We start from the raw sequence: 17975 nt of genomic DNA on the forward strand, positions 1-17975 counted from the left end.
GAGGCCAGAACTGCTCTCAACACTAACCGGGGGAAGCAGCAAAGCTGGCATCACAGCCAGCTGAATCGGAACAAATAAGCACTGCGTGGCACATAAGGTGTACCACGGCTTTGCAAGACACCTGAATGTTTGCCTTTGTCCTCTTTGGGAAGTACTTGTGCCAACTACCACACCGATGGCAACTCATGGCCCAGAACTAAACTGAAATGGAACAACTCCTGGGGAAGGGTGCAGGCGCCTGGGGAAGATGGTGATACTCCCGCAGTGTAGGATGGGGAGAATGATGCTATTCTGTTAAGCAAACAATAATAATTTCTGCAACCAGAAAGGAAACAGGAAGATGGCAAAAACCTGTTTCAATGTGATGCAGAGAGGAAGGGATTCATTAATTTCTAGTAACAGTCTTTATTCTTGTAGCAATCTTTATAAACTCACCAGAGGTATCACTTGTAATTTGCTTGTCAACCCCATACTTCTGAAGAAACATCTTATGAGGGAGGGGGAAAAATCCCTAATTATTAAAAACAACCCTAGGCTGTGCCTTCAGATTTTGGTCTGAACCCAGTACCCACAAAGGAAACCTTTCAACAGAAGGCAGTACAGACTTCTCAGGGAAAAGCTACAGGATCAGGCCACACGTTCCCAGTAAAAAATGGCCTTTTCCCCCCCTCCTCCCAATCTCATTATTCCCAAAAGATACAAAGAAAATACAAGATTGTTGGGATTTCTATAAGAAGATTTGGCAGGTTTTTCATATTTGTTTAGACTGTAAGATATAATTTGAATTTGGGGCTTGCCTCTCTCTCTCTCTCACTAAGAAGAAGAATGAGTTATTTGTTCTCTGAATAAGTATTTGTTATTAGTGGATCAGACATGGATAAGGTATATTATTACAACCATGTTTGTTAGGTATGATTTACATTGTTTGCTGCATATCATCTTAGGCTGTCTTTAATTTTGTTATACTTCAGGGGGTTTTTGTTTGGTTTTATGCATTTAGTCACAGTTGGTTGTGTTTTGAACTTTGAAAAAAATTAATACAAAGGAAATTAAAAAAAGAAAAAGAAAATATTTTCAAAATGATGTGGAAATCAAATCTATCCCTCAGTAATTTGATTTGTAGGAAATGGAGAGCACAGCATTACAAAGCATTACAAACAGAATGCCTTGAAGTGCATCATAATTACTTACATGTGCAAATACATTGTCTAGGTTTAGGCATTCAGTTAATAATAGTCATTATAATTCTATGCCCTTACACAGGGTCTTTCATCCAAGCTTCTCCAGGTTTGTGTAAGCAATCATTAGCTAATGGTTGGGCACCCATGAATACTCTGCGGCTTATAAGAACGGAGAAATAAGGGCAAAACTCTCCAAGGTCAAGGACAAATTTTGATTTGGTGTCAAGTTGGGAGAGAACTGCAGATGACCGTTTTCTAACTATAGGCGGATCAGAGATGCAGTTTGTAGCTGATTCTACATTTCTACAACTTACGGCTCTGTAAGAATGAAGGAGTGCAACAAATACACACCTTCTGTTCCACAAAGTTTAAAGGCTGAAAACGGACATAAATCAGATCCGTGGCTAATATTTAGTGGAACTCTGTTATATACAAAAATATACCAACATTCTGTATCAAAGCAGAAAGACTGACAAATTTGCCTTGTTTGGAACTCTTTTCCAGTGCGAATGGCTCTCATTTGAGGCTCCATAAATGGTTTTCAGACCATGCAACCTTTGTGGAAATCTGGGCTGAATGTCGAAGGAATCTGGAAAAAGATACCCTATAAAGTTCAGTTGTTACAGAAAGTCCCAAACGCCAATTTCACACTTGTAGATTATTCTCACATTGATCTCTGAAATACCTGAAACACATAACAAAACTCTAAGCATGCCATATTACCCAAAAGCTTTTCCACAATTCCTGCCAGGGAACTGGATTTTATACTCGTCTACCGTTTACTTTATGCTACTTCCTAACTGCACACCTGAGTTGCTCTTTCTCCTAAGCCAAGAGAGGAATCCACGGTTTCTCTAGTCCAGGGGTACCAAACTTTCCTCCTTGCTAGCCAAAACTCCATCCTTTATTTACTAGAATGTATGTTTTCAGGCTTCAACTAGATGACCAAAACCCAAGACCGCCAAATTATTTTTGCTGTTTCATTTAGCCATGCAATAATGCTAATGCTTTAAACTACTACCTGCTGAAATAGCAATAAGCACTGCACTGCAGTTACTGACCCACGCATGTATACAACTGCCTGTTCGAAGGATTTCACATTAACACATCCCATTTTCGTTTAGCCTACATTTCTGTGCTCCACGTAGCTGCGACAAGAAAGCGTTTCTCTATACATTTCCATTACCTGTTATGCCTTACACTAATAAAAACACTGGATATTATTTATTTGTCTGGCTGACTGACAAAGCCAGGCATCAAAGCATCATTCTGGTGTCACATACTTCAACACTCTAATCTTTCAGAACTTGTAAAGCAATCTCTTACGGCGCTTTGCGGGCTGTGAGATCACCCTGACAAACTGTGATAATGTTGGCAATCTCCGAATGGGTGTTCATTTGCAATCTTACTACAGAGGAATTGCTACATTTCCAAATTTGAGGGCTTGACATAATCTGCCTCCACAAACCTATCAGGGTCTGTCATAAGGCTGTCTGTGACCCAGGGATTTTATGGGGTTAATATCTACCCCCAGTGCAACTTCATCGTAAGTAGTGGAATTACCTAGCGTATGACTTTCTCTATCTATATGCTTTCTTTCCCTTTATTTAAAATACCCCTTGTTTGTAATTTTTCTGAAGTGCAAGCAGCACCTAGTAATGACATCTGAGTCAGGTAGGGGGGATTGCTCCTCCAAATCACGACCAGTTTCTTAACAGTTCATGCCAAACCCTCTGCTCCCCTCATCACACTTAGCGACTGAAAAACAATGCAAATGTCAGGTCAAGCTACAAAGTTACTGCCATCATCTCTTCCCTTCCGTATGCTCCCAGTACTGGCAGTCTCTGGGCTGCAGTCCACAGGATATCCACAATTATGGCCCAGATTGAGGGAGGGGTAGAAAAACGATGGTACTCTGCCAAGTATGTCAGAACCTGAACTTGATCCATTTTAAAATCGAAGCTGGGGACCGTGGGACAACGCCGCCTTCTCTATAATCCATCTAAAGGAAGGAAAATAACTTACCATCTCCAAAAAATAAAAAGTCAGAGGTAGTGCAGACCTAACATTAACTATTTTACATTTGCCTCTGAACCTTACCTTTAACTAAAGAAATATGCTGTCTTGACAAAGAAGGAAGATTTTTAAAATGCCGTAAGACTGTTAAGCACCTCAAGAAAAAGTGCGAGAGAGAGTCAGGCTTCATCATATTTATGAGGGCCGCAAAACTGCTAGTGAAGTCGTTTCGTTTCGAAATTACTTAGGAGTCCTGTAGAAAAGCCGGGAACACAGGATGGAAACAGAGAACTAAAAAAAGTGCATCCAGTGTTTCAAAATACGTTCCCTGCACAACACCCTTTCCCTGCTGTCATCCCTTTAGGCAAATTTACCAGCTTGGCAGTTCCTCACAGTGAACAGAAGATCCTCCCCGAATCCTGCTCAGGGTGTGGGTGAGCCGCTGGGACCTGGCCACGGTCGGGTAAAAAAGCCCGTGCCAGGGCAAAGGCGCTCCACGTCAGCGCAGCACTGGAGCGCCAGCTTAACTTTAAGCGCTGGCTTGGATATTCTGCTGAGCTAATGCCGGGATGTTTTGCTACGTTTAGTACATTTTTACAAAAGAAGTTCCCTTCCTTGGATTATTGCATCTAATCAAACCAAAAATTGTTAAAGATGCACTGTACTTTGTTTTTTGCCCCATTTAAGCTATTTTCTGCGTTTCACTCTCTATGGAAAAGGAAACTCGGTGCCACTACCCGACCTCAGGAATAAGCACCTAGCTGTAATGCTACTGGAAAATTTTTGAATACAAATAAATTCCAAACTTGTATTTTGGCCTGAAATTACAGCGAACTTTTTTGTTAGTAAAATGTCTACTGCTTTTACCAGGAGCAGCAATTATCCCTCATGTCTCTTTCATCCTTCAGAAAAACGGGTGCAGCCCTGGAAACTCAAGGTAAACGTTTTAATCTGTGTATCATCTTCCTGAAGTCAGCAGGTTGCATGGATATACAAAAAAAGGCTGCAAGAAAAGACAGCACAAAGATCCGTGGGCTTCAAAAGGTTAAACAGCTTCACTACTACAGACACTGTAGATGGGACAGTCCTAAACCCAGCAATGAAAACGGTATGTGCTTTTCCTTCCTAAAACTCCCTTCTTGAGGCCTAGTGTTTTTATTTTACAGTAAGCTGAGAATTGGTGAGTAGACTTGTACACTCGTTATTATGTGACTCTTTTCTACAGAAATCTATTTTTAAAACAGAAAAATTCAAAGGAAAGCGCCCTACCTCTCAGCTAGTGCCACTTCAGAAGCATTTTTGCTAAGCACAGCTGAATTATCATAATGTTTCTCCTTTTTCATTTATATTTTTTATTATTTTTCAAACTGACGATAAGTCACTATGCACCCAAAATTTTCTGAAAAATAAAGAAAACAAACTATCACTGGTAGATCACTATTTATAGAGGAAAAGAATACAGAAACATTAAATTTACCATAAACAAGGGGTTTCATACCATGACAGCAACTTTTAATGTAATTCATTTGTCATATAAATTATGTCCCTGGGGATACCCCATAAAATTAATTAGGTCAGAGAGAGAAGGAAAACAAATCGAAAACTTATCAAAACTCCAGCTAACAATAGGTTTTAAAGATAGCAGTATCAACAATCTCACTGTAAAGTTCTACCCTCCTCTTCCTTCCTCTATTCTTCTTTCCAGAAGACCAAGATTATCAGATTGAGAATCATCTTGGCCCACCAAGATCCAGGAAATCATACAGGTTCAAGTACACAGCTTTTCTGAAATTGAAAATTTTGCAAGCTGCTCTGTCTTTCCAAACTACAAACTCCCTGGAAGAATTCTGAAATATAATTTAGTAAAGACTTTCATTGTGTCGATGTGGCTTTTAAGCACAAAGCTACAATTGCAAAATCTGGGCATGATACATTCATCACAAAACACAGAAAAGCAAAGGGGAGGAGGGCAGAAGAAAACAATAGTTTTAGACAAATTTTAATACTGGCCAAACTCATCCTCAAATCAAAACTCTGAAGCTTTGCCTGTTCTTTGCTTCTCTAGAGTTCAGGCAAAAAGGAATTTGCCGGTGCACTTCTCCTGTACCACCCTGGCTTCATTTCATGCAAGAAACAAGACTTAGCTTTTTTCACCTTCTCAACACAGCTCACTGAATTGGAAGTGTTGATACGCATGTACAAAATCCAACACATTTTCTGATCCCATTCGGAACACCAATGAAATTTTGCTCTTCCCGATGCCCGTGCCACCTTCCAGCGTAGACTTGAGAAATAAGGGCAGAATAGGAAGACAACAACATGCAGCGGAGTAACTGAGCTGATGTTGCTTGATCATTAACGACATTAACAGACCGCACCAATGGATAACTCCACAGTACAAATTTCATCTGGATCATGTGAGGGCATGAGATCACATTTCTGCCAGCCCTTAGATGTATTAATGTTAGCAGTGGGGAACAAAACATATCAGATAAGGCACGGAGCTTTCTGGTAAAAGTCAACACATCGAAATATATTTTAAAAACCGCATCAGAAGAATGAATTTATAATGGATCCGTGCTTCGCGTTTTGAGGTGACAGAGTTCTCGATCTGGTAGAAAGTTCCCAAAGCTCAATTTACTACATTGTCAAAATATAGCCTGAGGGAACAATCTGACTTACAGCATCTTTATGACTGGTGATGAAAGAACCTCGCTTGGCTTTTAGATCCCAAGTTTGGCTCAAGATAGTGCAGTAGAGAACAGAACATCTTTTATTTTATGCTGTGAGTTCACAGCGTTCCTCTTCAGCACAGAATTAGGTTTTACTGTATAGAATTCTCACACCGAGCTCGTTGATGGGTTAGAATTCACACCTTCAGATTTTGGGGATATACTTCACACCCTTCATTGTTACTGCTACTAAAGATACGTATTACAGTGTCCTCATGTCATTGTAGCATCTGTAACGGAAATCTTTAGAAAATTTGGGGAAAAATTGTGTCTTTTACCAGGCCACAGCATGTCTTACTCAGCCTTGGAAAGACTTCAGAGTGCAGTAACCACATTAATTGGACATTATATGGACAGCCAAGTATAGCTTAGTAACTGTGCAGCTTTTACTGTTCCTTGTCTTCTTGCTTCAAAACACATTTCATGTTTTAACCAGTCATATATACATATGAAAGCATTGCACAACACTGGACAATGCTACAGATCCACAGGAAATAATTGTTTCACAAACATGAAGCAATCTGCACAAATATAAATAGCGTGGCCCAAATCTGTTCTAAATTATGCTTATGCAAATCCATGGAAGTCAACTAGTACCACTAAAAGAACAGAACAGATAAGAGCATGTAAAAATATAAAATAGGGCTCTACTGTACAGCTATCCACAGGCCAAAGCCTGCCGGCCTGCCATCATGTACATTTCCCAGCATGGATTTACAGGAAATAAGAAAAATACGAGTATCTGGCATTTCTGGTTTTGTCGTGCACTGGAGGACACATGTCCAAGAATACATGGACTTAAATGTGTCAGCATCCTACATCACTCTTATTTCAAGAATGTTACTAATTTTTGCGGATGGAGTCCAAGATTTTAATGCCATATTAGCACACAGTGGCTGTTTCTCTAATGCACACGTCACAGGGAGCATATATGTAGCAGTCCAAAGACAGCATTTTAACTTGATTTCAAGTGATTTTCCGAATTGTAATACTCTCATAAAAGATGAAGTATTGATGCTACCAGCAGGGTATTTCACAACTTTTGTCTTCACGCTTTCATCCATCCACCTCAATTCTGACCTCCAGGATACCAGGCTATTGCAGATCTGGACTCTCCACACACAGCTGTTTCAACAAATCGCATTTTGCTCTATAATGCACAGCGTGTGATTTCAGGATTGGTATTTTCAATGCTGAAGCAAGTTACATGAGTGATATATGCTACTCTAGGCAAAAAGCAAGACTAAGATCAGCAGATTCTTTGCTCTGCTCTGCTAACTTTACCTAAATTTCAATCCAAATCTTCTCAAATGAATTAGCTCTTTACCAAACTCACAGGTACAGACAGATACCGTGGGTATCAGCCATGCACTCGCTCCAACTGGATACAGTGAGAAATGTATTGCCAAGGGCTTTTCGGCTGTGAATCAACAGGTGGTTTGGCACCGAGATTTCTACCTGTTTGTGGTTTTCATCTTTGGTTTCAAGACAGAAAATGAGATGATACCTTTCAATGCTGTATCTCAAGCAGGCTGTACGGAGAGCAAGGTTTCATTCCAACCAAATCTCTCTCTCTCTTGCGAAGTTGAGGAAAACTGCCAACCACTGCTGCTCTTGCCATCAACATGCGACGTAGATGTTAGGAAAAGGCAAAGTAAGGGGAGAGGAGACAAAGGAAAAGAAAAAGAAAAATTTAAGTTTTATATAAACAACAAACTGTATATAATGACTACATCTGAGGACAACAAAATAAAAAGTACTGGCTTTAGTATAAGGAAACAAACAAACAAAACCTTGGAACAGCTTAATCTAAGAGGTTTTTTTAGTTTATTGGATACAGATAGTTTTTGTTTAAATTTAGTTCCAAGAAATACAATACTTTAAAAACATATGATAAACTTAAAGGGATAACACTGAAGAAACAAACCTATCATAGCATCAAAACAAACTACACCCTTACTCAGAGAGCAGCCTAAGCCCCTTCAACAAACACCCTGCAAAGCAGCAAAAGCACTTACAACATATGTTCTTGCCTGCAAATAGCCCAGGGTGCAAGAGATGGGGTTTGGTTTTTGGTTTTTAAAGCCTTCTGCATGGGCCTAACTCTGCCTTTGTTGAAGGTGGCGTTAACACACATCGAATGCAGTGGGAACCAAATGTGGATAACTGCATACTTTGAAAAATCACACCCAATATGTTCAACTGATGCCATCATTCTCTGAGGACAAGTGTAGGCTATGGAATACTACAAAATAATAGAGAGCAGTAGTCTAAAGTAAGCTTTTCAGAACCAAGGAAGCATATTTCAATATTTTTCCACAGATAATTGGGAATGTGCATCTTCAAAATAGTAGTCAAGAGTAGGTATAGACTGTCTAGAGATCCTTACTGTGATAGAAGTCTTAATGCCTTTTCATAAAATAAGAGTTCTTCAAAGCAACGCTCAGCAACCATTAAGAGAACAGCCAGCGAAACTACGCTTTTCGGATTAAAGTAAGAAAATGAAAGTCAGTGCCTCTCCACAGACGCAGATGTAATGAGAATGACTTCAATACATCTGCTAGTAATCAAAATGGGTCCACACTCACCAGTGCATAGAAAAGTGGAATCCTAATGATCGGCGAGAAACTTTGTTTTGCCCCAATAACTGTAAAACCATTTCAGGAAGTTGTAGGTACTAATTTACCTACAGAAGGCGCAAACTGCATGATTAGATTGCATTAAATCACATACACTAATAAAGACTGAGCTGAAGAGAAAATGGAACTACGTTATGGCAGATATAATCACTTGGGGGGGGGAAAGGCCCCAAAATGTCCTATTCCTGAATTGGAATAAAAAAAAAGAGCCCAGTGGGTCTTTTTTCCCCATGAGAAGGTGTTGCCACAAAAATTCACCTCTTAGATAATGAAAATGGAAATTTTCTGTCAACTAGCTAGAAAAAGGGAGGGGGGGAGGGGGAGGGGGGGAGTAAAGAGCCTTCCAGAACCAGCAGTTGGGAAATACTTGTTTTGACTTTTCTTGGGTAAACAGAAAAATTTTTATTTCAAGAAAAAGAGTTGCCACTGAAAAATCATTCCAATGGAAAATGTCTGGCCACGGCTACAAAGGGTAGGACCACTGACCTCATCCAGGGAAAGGTGAACGCCAAGGTCAGTGGGCTGGGTCTGCCACAGCCCTCTTGCACAATCGTGGGCAAAGCGCTTCCATTCTCCGCAATGCTATTTCTCCTCCAGCCTTTCTGCCTGCACAGACCGTCCACCCTTCAAGGGCAGGAACCGTCTCTCACTGTATGTTGTATGCAGCCTACTGTAACACGCGTGCTTAATGACGTTCAGCACTGCAGTAACAACAGTGTTTTTCCCTCCTACAGCAGCTAGTTCCCAATACTGAGAGGAAGAGAAAAACACAACCTATGGCTGCAACACACTGCTAATCAAACACTATTGTATACCATGGGGATGTGGAGGGGGATGCCTTTTCATCGTAGAACTAATCAGAGTTTATACACACAAAATCAGACAACTCTATAGTCCAGTCTTGTGATCCGTGTTCCAAGCTGCCAGAAATAAGGCAGGAAAGAAGAGGGGGGGGGCATCTCCTGTGTTCATAATGAAAGAAGAGAGATGACTGGACCAGGAGCTGATGAGGTTACAAGGCAACAGCAGTGCCATGAGTTGTTTGGGCTTAAAGCCAGATGTCTTGTATTTCCTTTGATTGTTTCTAAATAATTAATGGTATTAATTTAATCATGTGACTCCCCCCCCCTTCCCCCCCACCCCCCCGCCCTTTTTAGTATTTGGCTCTGTGTACTAACGCTAAATATAAAGGAGAAAAACGGGACTGTCTATAACATCCTGAATATTGATGCTGTGTGTTTGGACTGCAACAACAGCTGATACTTGTATCCATAAGACTATACATCTACAGCACTCACACAGGGTTTGCACGAAGTAGATCAAGTAGTAGCCTTCATACTCCATCCATAAACCAGCTCAACTATGGCATATGGACTCTGCACGTTTGAAGTAGTGAAATAGAGGGTACAGCTCTCTCTCCGCCCACACTAAGATGAACCTGCCACTACTACTTCACGTAACATTTTCTGGCAAGCTCCCAGTTTTCAGTCATGCTGCTTTGCTTGAAAGAAACACTCAGAGGAGACTCTGCTCGTCTTGCTGTTCGAACAAACAAAATAATCACGCATCTTGAGCTAATGGCCCAAAGCTTAATGAAGATCATAGAAAAGAGGCTACCCATGATGTGAGCATTCCCTTCTGACTTAGCCACATAAGCCACTGCTGTTGGCAAAAGGAAATGGATTATGAGGATAATAAGTAACCCTGAGCTCTGGTCTAGACAAACCTTTGCTTGGTACAGTAGCAGTCAGCGCACAAAGAAAACAGCAACGACCAGAGGTAAAAATTTCACTTCTCCACAATTTTCTACACCAGGGTACCGGTGGCAACAGGAGGAGGACCTGGGGCTGCAGGTCTCACAGGCACCAAGTAACCTCATGGGAATATTCCGAGCATTAGGGTTGAGCACTAGGACTGCTGAAATGTAACAGCACAAATTCTGAACAAATGAAGACTAACAAAGGCAGCTCCTTACTCCCTACATGCATATGTACTCAGTAAAAATGTTTGCCCATGCTCCTACATACTACAGCATACTCTCAGCTCCCCTAGTCAAGTCTCCAGTCCCACCCATCTTATCTACCCTTTTTCCCTACCACATTTCCACTTATCTTGAATCCTGTGGCACCTCAGTTAGTATTAAGTGGGGTAGCTGGGAGGTAATGGAAGGGAGAAAGAAATCTGATGGCTTGGAGAAGACCCTCACTTTGTCCAGCAATGCCCGAGACTTCAGGAGGTAAGGACAAAGCGAAACGAGGCCTTCACAGATGTCTGAAGAAATTTCCAAAAACGCGCACAAAGTTAACCTCATCAAAGAGTACCTGTGGGGAGTCAGAGACAGCGTGGTCAAGTCTCATTTCTTACATTTTATCCATAGCTCCCTATTTGTTGTCATTCTGCAGCTAGATTATCGGATCAAGACTGGCATTAGTGCTTTCTACAGTTACGATTCTTCAGTCAAGGGAAGTGAACGCTGAAGAGGTCTCCACTAGAAAGCCTGGGGGCTTTTCAGGGACTTAACAATCAAGGGCTAGCATCTTTCCACAGGCATCTTTCTCCACCACTAACTCACCGAGTCAGTTGGGTTCATAAGCAGAAGTCCGTTTCATTACAGAAAGATCATATGGGACGTACACCCGAGCCTTTCTACTGGGACTGGGGCAGAGCCAAAACCAGCATTGGTGCCGCACACTGCAGAGAATGTCACCTGGAGCCAAATCACAGGCTGCGGCGCTGCAGAGCGAGTGGCAGAGTGCTCTGGGTATCAGAGCTCAGGCTATGGGGCTCTTCTGCAAGAAACAAGCAGAACGAATACCACACTGACCATGCTGGGAAGAAAATATCTCACCCTGTCCTATAATTGCTTCTCTAACAAGGTTATAAGGTTGAATAACATCATGGGTTTATTTCTCATAGACATATGTAAATGGAGAAAGCACTAAAAAACATCAGTTAAAACAAGAAGAGGAAGAGTAACATACACACAAAGTTAAAGTGACTCCTCCAGTTCCTACCAGCTATCTACAAAGAGTGGCAACACCTACACAAGCAAGAAGCACCTCAGGAATATCTGATGCCAGAGTAACCCCCTTTGGAAGTCGTTCACAGAAAATGGGCACTGTGGTTTTGAACTGGAATGAGAGGAAACTGCTTCAAGTTAGGAACGATCACACAGAAATGACTAAATTGTTTGTAAGGTAGAAACGCTGGAAATAGACAACAATACAGCTGAAGAGCGTTTGAGTCGCAGCACTTCATGAACAGCCCCTGTACTTATCTGCTTGTTTTTCAGGATTTTGGGGGGGGGAGGTGGTAGAGTAAGAAGACGGCATTTTTCCTGTGGCGACAAGGATCTCTGAAAGTGTCTACGTGTCAGACTTTGCTGAGAATGTCTCTTTTGTTCCTTCTTCTGCTTTATTTCCCTTTAATGATAGCTTTGCAGTGAATCCCATTTGTGAGTTGCTCAAATAAATGCAAATTTTATCTTGTAAGCAATACCCTCCAAAATACTACTATAACTGAAAATAAAAATGTGAAGAGCTAAAAGGCACTGGGTCTTCCCCAGTGCCCGCATCTCCCCAGTGCGCTGGACTGCTTGCTATTATTATATATGGAGTACCAGGCAGGGTACTTGGTATTATAAATATGTACTGTATTGAAATATATAGCCCAAGTCCCCAGGGCCCAACATTCTAATTAGAATTACAGTTGTGCAAATAACTGATTTATTTGGCTAGCTGACCAAACTGAGAAAATGGAAAGGAAAAAAAAAAACCACACAGAAAACACCTAGCTGTTTAACAAAATGGTCTAGTTTTTTGCTTGTGTTCGATACATTTGAATTAAAATTGACTTTGTTTCAAAAACAAAACAAAAAAAAACAACCCAAACTACAAACAGACACCTAGCTTAGAAATATCAAAACAAAACCTTTTGGCTTTCCAAAACATTTATTTTACATTTTTTTTCTCAGTTTATTTTTTTCCATAGTTTTGGCTAACCTGTATTTGAGGCAAGCAGATTTCAGCAAACAAAACATTTAACTCAACAGTTTTACCCAGGTCTAAATCTAAGGGCTGAACTGTGAGTTAACCGGCTCCCGACTTAATGAAAGAAGAGCAGGGAGGCAGGGGATCTGCATTCTCTTCTTGGTTCAGCCCCTGTCTTTGTGTCCAAGGTGAGTTATTATTTCGTTTCTTTATGGTTGTCTCCCTGTCCACACTTTGTCTCCGCCGTCTCTGAGCTCGTCGGGGTTAGATGCACCTCCTACAGCGTGTCTGTACAGTGCCTAACACAATAGATTGCTCGTCTCAACTGGGGCCTATATGATTTACTATAATATAAATAACTGCTCAACTGCAGTCAAATCTCTTTTTAATGCCAATAGTTTCACTTGCATATATTTAGCAGCCCATCATGGGAACATCAGCTTCTTTTTTAATTAATTACTTATTAATAGAGGTAAAATATGAACGGACGACAAGTCTAGATTTTTCCTGCTTCATCAATTTCAGCGCTCAAAGAAAGCATCTCGTTTACAGCTACCAGGAACCAACAGGGACACGTACTGAATGAAGCCTGAAACCCAAGATCCCCTCGGCACTTTTGTACCCCCATTATTTGGGGACAAATCCTCTCATCCCTCCAGGGAAGGAAAGGTAGCTGGATTGAAAGAGCTGCTTAGTGGAAAGCCTCACGGGCAACCTCCAAATTCTCTGTGCAGGGCTTTAGGTACGCAATTGTCACCGGTAGGAATGGGAAATGCAAGTTCAACGTCTGCACAGAGGTGGAGACAGCCTGCGAGGCTGAAGGGAAGAGGTCTGCCTGCCTCTGGTCTGAAGACACCTAGCATCTCGGAAGGCCAACTTGCTTAATCAAAAGACAGCTTTAGAGCTCCTTAGAAAATAAACACCACAGAAATAGAATCGAATGCAACGTTCCAAACTCCTCAACTTCGACGCGCAGCGCTCGGAGCTGGGGGCGGGGAGGTTTCTCAGAGCACACACGGCTGTCGCTGACAAAAAAGTCAGTCACGTTTTTAAAACACTGGGGACAGAGTTGCAAATGTGCCCCATTATGCCTTGAGATGTGCTCCCTGGGTACAAAAGGTGCGTGGGTTACGGAAAGCTCATGTGTTACTTTGCCGAGACTGTAAAAGGCAGCGCAAAGTACAGACGGAGAAAGTGCAACTCTAGAGCACACAGGGAGATTATTCCCACTGCACGGGCCCGATCCCGGGTGCCCCAGCCGCCCCGGCGGCCCACCGCAGCTTTAACCCCACGCTACTTTTCTCCATCCTGGGGGCTGCTGGCGTCTAGGTGACAGGGCTGAGGTTTCATAGCCCCCAAGGCGGCACCTCGCCCCCAGCCTCCTGCGAGGGGGCTGCCAGAGGAGGACAGGGCAGGCCGGGCACTGCTGAGGCGACCACGCTCTGGCCAAGGGCAGCATTTGCAGTCGGCCATTCCCCTCCGCGCACGAGTGCCCCCACACCATGTGAAATGAACAGTTATTGTAATTAAAAATAAAGCCTCCTCCCTGTCGATTGTCTGTACTTATTGGCCATTGCTGCCATCTAGCCAGACGCATCTCCAGTATTCACAGAAGCCTTGAGCCTGTTTATTTTCCCTTTGCTGCTTGGCCTGTAGCAGGGATAAATGCATCCCTTGTTACTCACTGCCTCTGCGGAGACATTTGTAAACTTTCACAGGGTTCTCCTTTTTATCCAACAGGTGATAAAACACTGTATAACTGCAGGTGCTCTGGGGACACAAACAGGAAAATGGAGATCAGATGCAGCTGTAGTTGGAGTAAGGGAAAAATCAAGATAAAGGCAGCAGATCAGAGAGTGCTAAAAAGAGCACAGAAATGATTGAGAAAGGGTAGTTAGCTATTTTTGTTGTGTCTTACTCTTGCAAGGTAGTTCTAGCAGAATAATTTTGTCTCTTTTGTTATCATGCCAAATTTTTGCAGGCGTTACCAGGAGAGGGTTGGAAGTTTATTGAAAAAAAAAAAAAAAAAAGTTTCTGGACGTTATTGGAAAAGGATTAAGAAGTTGTTGACTCAAGCTAGTACTGAAGAATGTGCTGGAGGTCCCAGCTTAGGGGCTGTTTTACTGGACTTATGAAGTAGGAATCATAAGGAAGTGGTTTCAGAGAGCTTCTGAGTTCAGATTTATTCTTTTAAGAGTTTATTCCCAAAATTCAGCTAGGAAGATGTTCCTAATGGAGGGCTCACTCTGCACCCATCCCTTTATCTCCTTTTTGTATACATGACAGGAAAATAGGGTGAAAAAAAGAATATTCTAAGGAGATTTAGAAATGGAAACATTTAGACGCAGTTTTCTGCCTACAATTCAGCTCTAAAAAGCCAATCCAAACTTCCAGACACTGTGGCCATTCACTTCTCTAGACAACCTGGTTTCAGAGCCATAGATCCAGCAACAAAACAAGCAAGAGGTGAAGCACGACGGGTAAAGAGAGAATAAACACGACTGCGTGATAAAAGACACTGATTGCTCTCTGGCCATAACATTTCAACCAAATAGAAGGGGGGACACACACACACACACGATACAGCAAAAAATGTCAGTGAATCGAAATTTCTTTTACTGTACTTCCTATTCCACCAGGGGAAAGAAGAAAAAATTGTATGTTGCTTCCCTGATTTTTTTTTTTTTCCACTGAAAAGGGAGGTTTCACGGGTAATCTAGACTAATATTCAGCTGTGAATCCAATTTATGCAGTGGGATAGGATTAAAAAAAGGAACAGAAGGTCTGGATTTTGAACCTGCTCTAACAGTTCTGATTTGAATACAACCCAAGTCTTGAAATGGCTTGTTTTCCACTTCTGGTTTGGAGCTGGTTGAAATATTGCCACAGTAGCACTTCCTGTGAAATTTTTGTCCAAGATTCTCATTATTTGGAACTAAACTCTAAAGATTTTGGCACCATGAAATCCAAACAAAACTCTGTTCCTGACTCAACTGGCCCAGGAGTCAACCCAAGCTTAATCTGGTTCTGGGTCCAAATCCAGCTTCAGCCCATTTCCATTGTTATATAGATTATGCCATAATACCACCTCTAGCCTCAGGATTTATGATGCCTCCTCGCAGGATGCATATTTGTGTGTAAATACATAAATCACATCAGATAAACAAAGAAGACATGCCAGAAAACAGGAGGGGAGGGAAGAGGAGAGATACCTACCAAGCAGTTTGTCTCTAAAGTGTTGCCAGTTGTGAAAGGACTTGACGTGCTAATATCCGCTCATTCAGACTCTTACAGACATGCTAAGAGCGTGACGGCTGGCAGGCAGTGCATTTAAGTGCTGTTACTGAGGCCCCCAAATATTGACAGAGTGCCAGACTCTGAGAAACTATTGATGTATGCAGCCGGCCGCTGCTCCAGACACCTCTCAGACAGAGTCTTTAAATGTCACAGATTAATGAATTTTCATGAAACGGAGAAGGAGAGAAAGAATTAAAAAAAAAAAAAATATCCCACAGCACCAACATGAAAGCATCTTTTATCCCTACACAAAATTCTGCCCTCAAGCCTCAAGATTCCTAATAGATTATAACAGATCCTAAGTCGGCAGGAGATACGGGGTGGAGGAGGTTAGACCCTCTAGATCATGCAGAGCATCCTCAAACAAAGCCAATACATGAGAAGTTCATTTTCACAAAAAGACAATGAGGGTCAAGGGCAACTCAGATCTCAGTTTCTTTTTAACCAAACCCACAAGTTACAAAGCTTAAGGGGTAAAATTGCTTAAATGATTTTTCTCTGAGGTACAAACGGGGCCAAACTGCAAAGTTCAGCTGTTGACTTTGAACGACCCCAACTTTAGAGCCATTCAGATGGACAGCTGTACTTGGACCCTCTCCTAGTATTTGATGTTGTGCTTGATCTTATCCAAGAAATTGCCAAAGTTATGATATAACATTTTTATGCCATCAGATAAACCAAGTATGCTGATTATTTCTCTTTTTTCATTTATATCAGTGAACTCAAATATGTATGAAAGAACTTCAAATATCATTAAAATGTAATAATGCAAAATGCAGTTGGAGCGTAAATGACAAATCTATGCATAAGACATCACTTAAAGAGGAAGGAAGTGAAGGGATGATGTAGATGATGTATGCAGAGGTAAAAATGGGCCATTTATACCCAACTGTGTTAAAAATACGGTTTCAGCGAGCCCGTCTGCACACAGCCACTTGGAAGCGGGGCTCCACGAGCCATTTGCTCCATTGTTCCCAGACGCGCAAGCACTCATTCCTGCAAGGCTCAACCGCCCCCACTGCCACTGGGTTGTCCCGCAGGATTTCTCTTCCATGCAATGACACCGAGCAGGGTGAGCATCAGTGCGCCCAGCTCCTGGCCGGTTGCCTCCTTCCCCCTCAAAAGCACAGCCGTTGGACAATGCTGACAGAGCAAGGGAAGCTGCCGCCACCACAACAGCCTGGCCTGCTGCAGGAGAACCCGGAGAAGCTGAGAACATCCTGACAAGCAAAGGGAGTGCTGTACGAAAAGCCAAGAAGCAAGATCCAGTCTGTGGCACAGTAAGACTCTGTGGTTCACGTTTTCACTGCAGGAAAGTCAATGTTTTTCACTAAAAACTGTTCCCCTAAGTTCTCTCTGTCTCTGGCCACATGAGGCTTTGCTGACCACAGCAGCTATAAAATCTCACTGTAAGAATGGAGACTAGCATGAGCAGTGTTCAAGAGGCGCTTGTTTCCACATCATCTTGTCAGTCAGGTTATTTGTGACTAGCTTTGCCAAAGCAAAAAAAAATTTTTTTTTTTCAAAAACCAAAGCTACCTTTCTGACTGCAAAGCCAAGTGGAAACAAGTGTAAGGAGTCTGACAGTAACCTCCAGCTCCTGATGACACAGAAGTCTTTGGTTTTCGAAAGCCAACACACTTCTGTCAGTTGGCACACGTGGCAATCAACTGTATCATGGACTAGGACAGTCAGCCATTTGTGCTATCCACTCTTGTCACCACCCAAATCACGTCTTCCCTACCACCATACATCCCACGACCAGCAGAGTTGCAGGAGGGTCTCCAACACCGTTATCCATTAGCTGTAGCTGTACAAATGATCTGGATGAAGTAGCAAGTAGCCATCCTCTGCCGACAGCCAGAGAGAAGACAGAGCACGTGTGCGTGTAAGAGTGACACAAATGACTGATTAAGTACATGAGAAGGCAAAATGTCAAAGCTTTTCTATTCTGAGAACAATCTCTACACAAACAAAGAAAAAAAAATCAATATAGATTTTCACACAGGGAACTATTTTACACATCATTGCAAACTTACTTTAGAACACTCAGTACTTTTTCTTTTGGACTTTTAAAGAGCCTGTCTAACGTTACTGCCCCTTCTGGCCTGCTAGTTCTCC

At 42.0% G+C, this 17975-nt stretch overlaps 1 protein-coding gene across 13 annotated transcripts in view; it reads right to left on the minus strand.

The window, feature by feature from the left end:
* Positions 1-17975, minus strand: part of ZBTB20 (zinc finger and BTB domain containing 20) — a 487426-nt gene that overhangs the window by 157291 nt on the left and 312160 nt on the right. For 11 of the 13 annotated variants that reach the window (XM_063351328.1, XM_063351320.1, XM_063351312.1 and 8 more), the window contains one exon: positions 7437-7537. The gene's annotated coding sequence lies outside the window, so the exon portion shown is untranslated. Of the gene's footprint in view, positions 1-7436; positions 7538-10774; positions 10852-17975 lie in introns of those variants that run through there. The other 2 variants (XM_063351361.1, XM_063351378.1) reach the window with 2 other exon arrangements.

This window comes from Chroicocephalus ridibundus, chromosome 1 (genome assembly GCF_963924245.1).
Source record: "Chroicocephalus ridibundus chromosome 1, bChrRid1.1, whole genome shotgun sequence".
NCBI classification, from domain to species: Eukaryota; Metazoa; Chordata; class Aves; order Charadriiformes; family Laridae; genus Chroicocephalus; species Chroicocephalus ridibundus.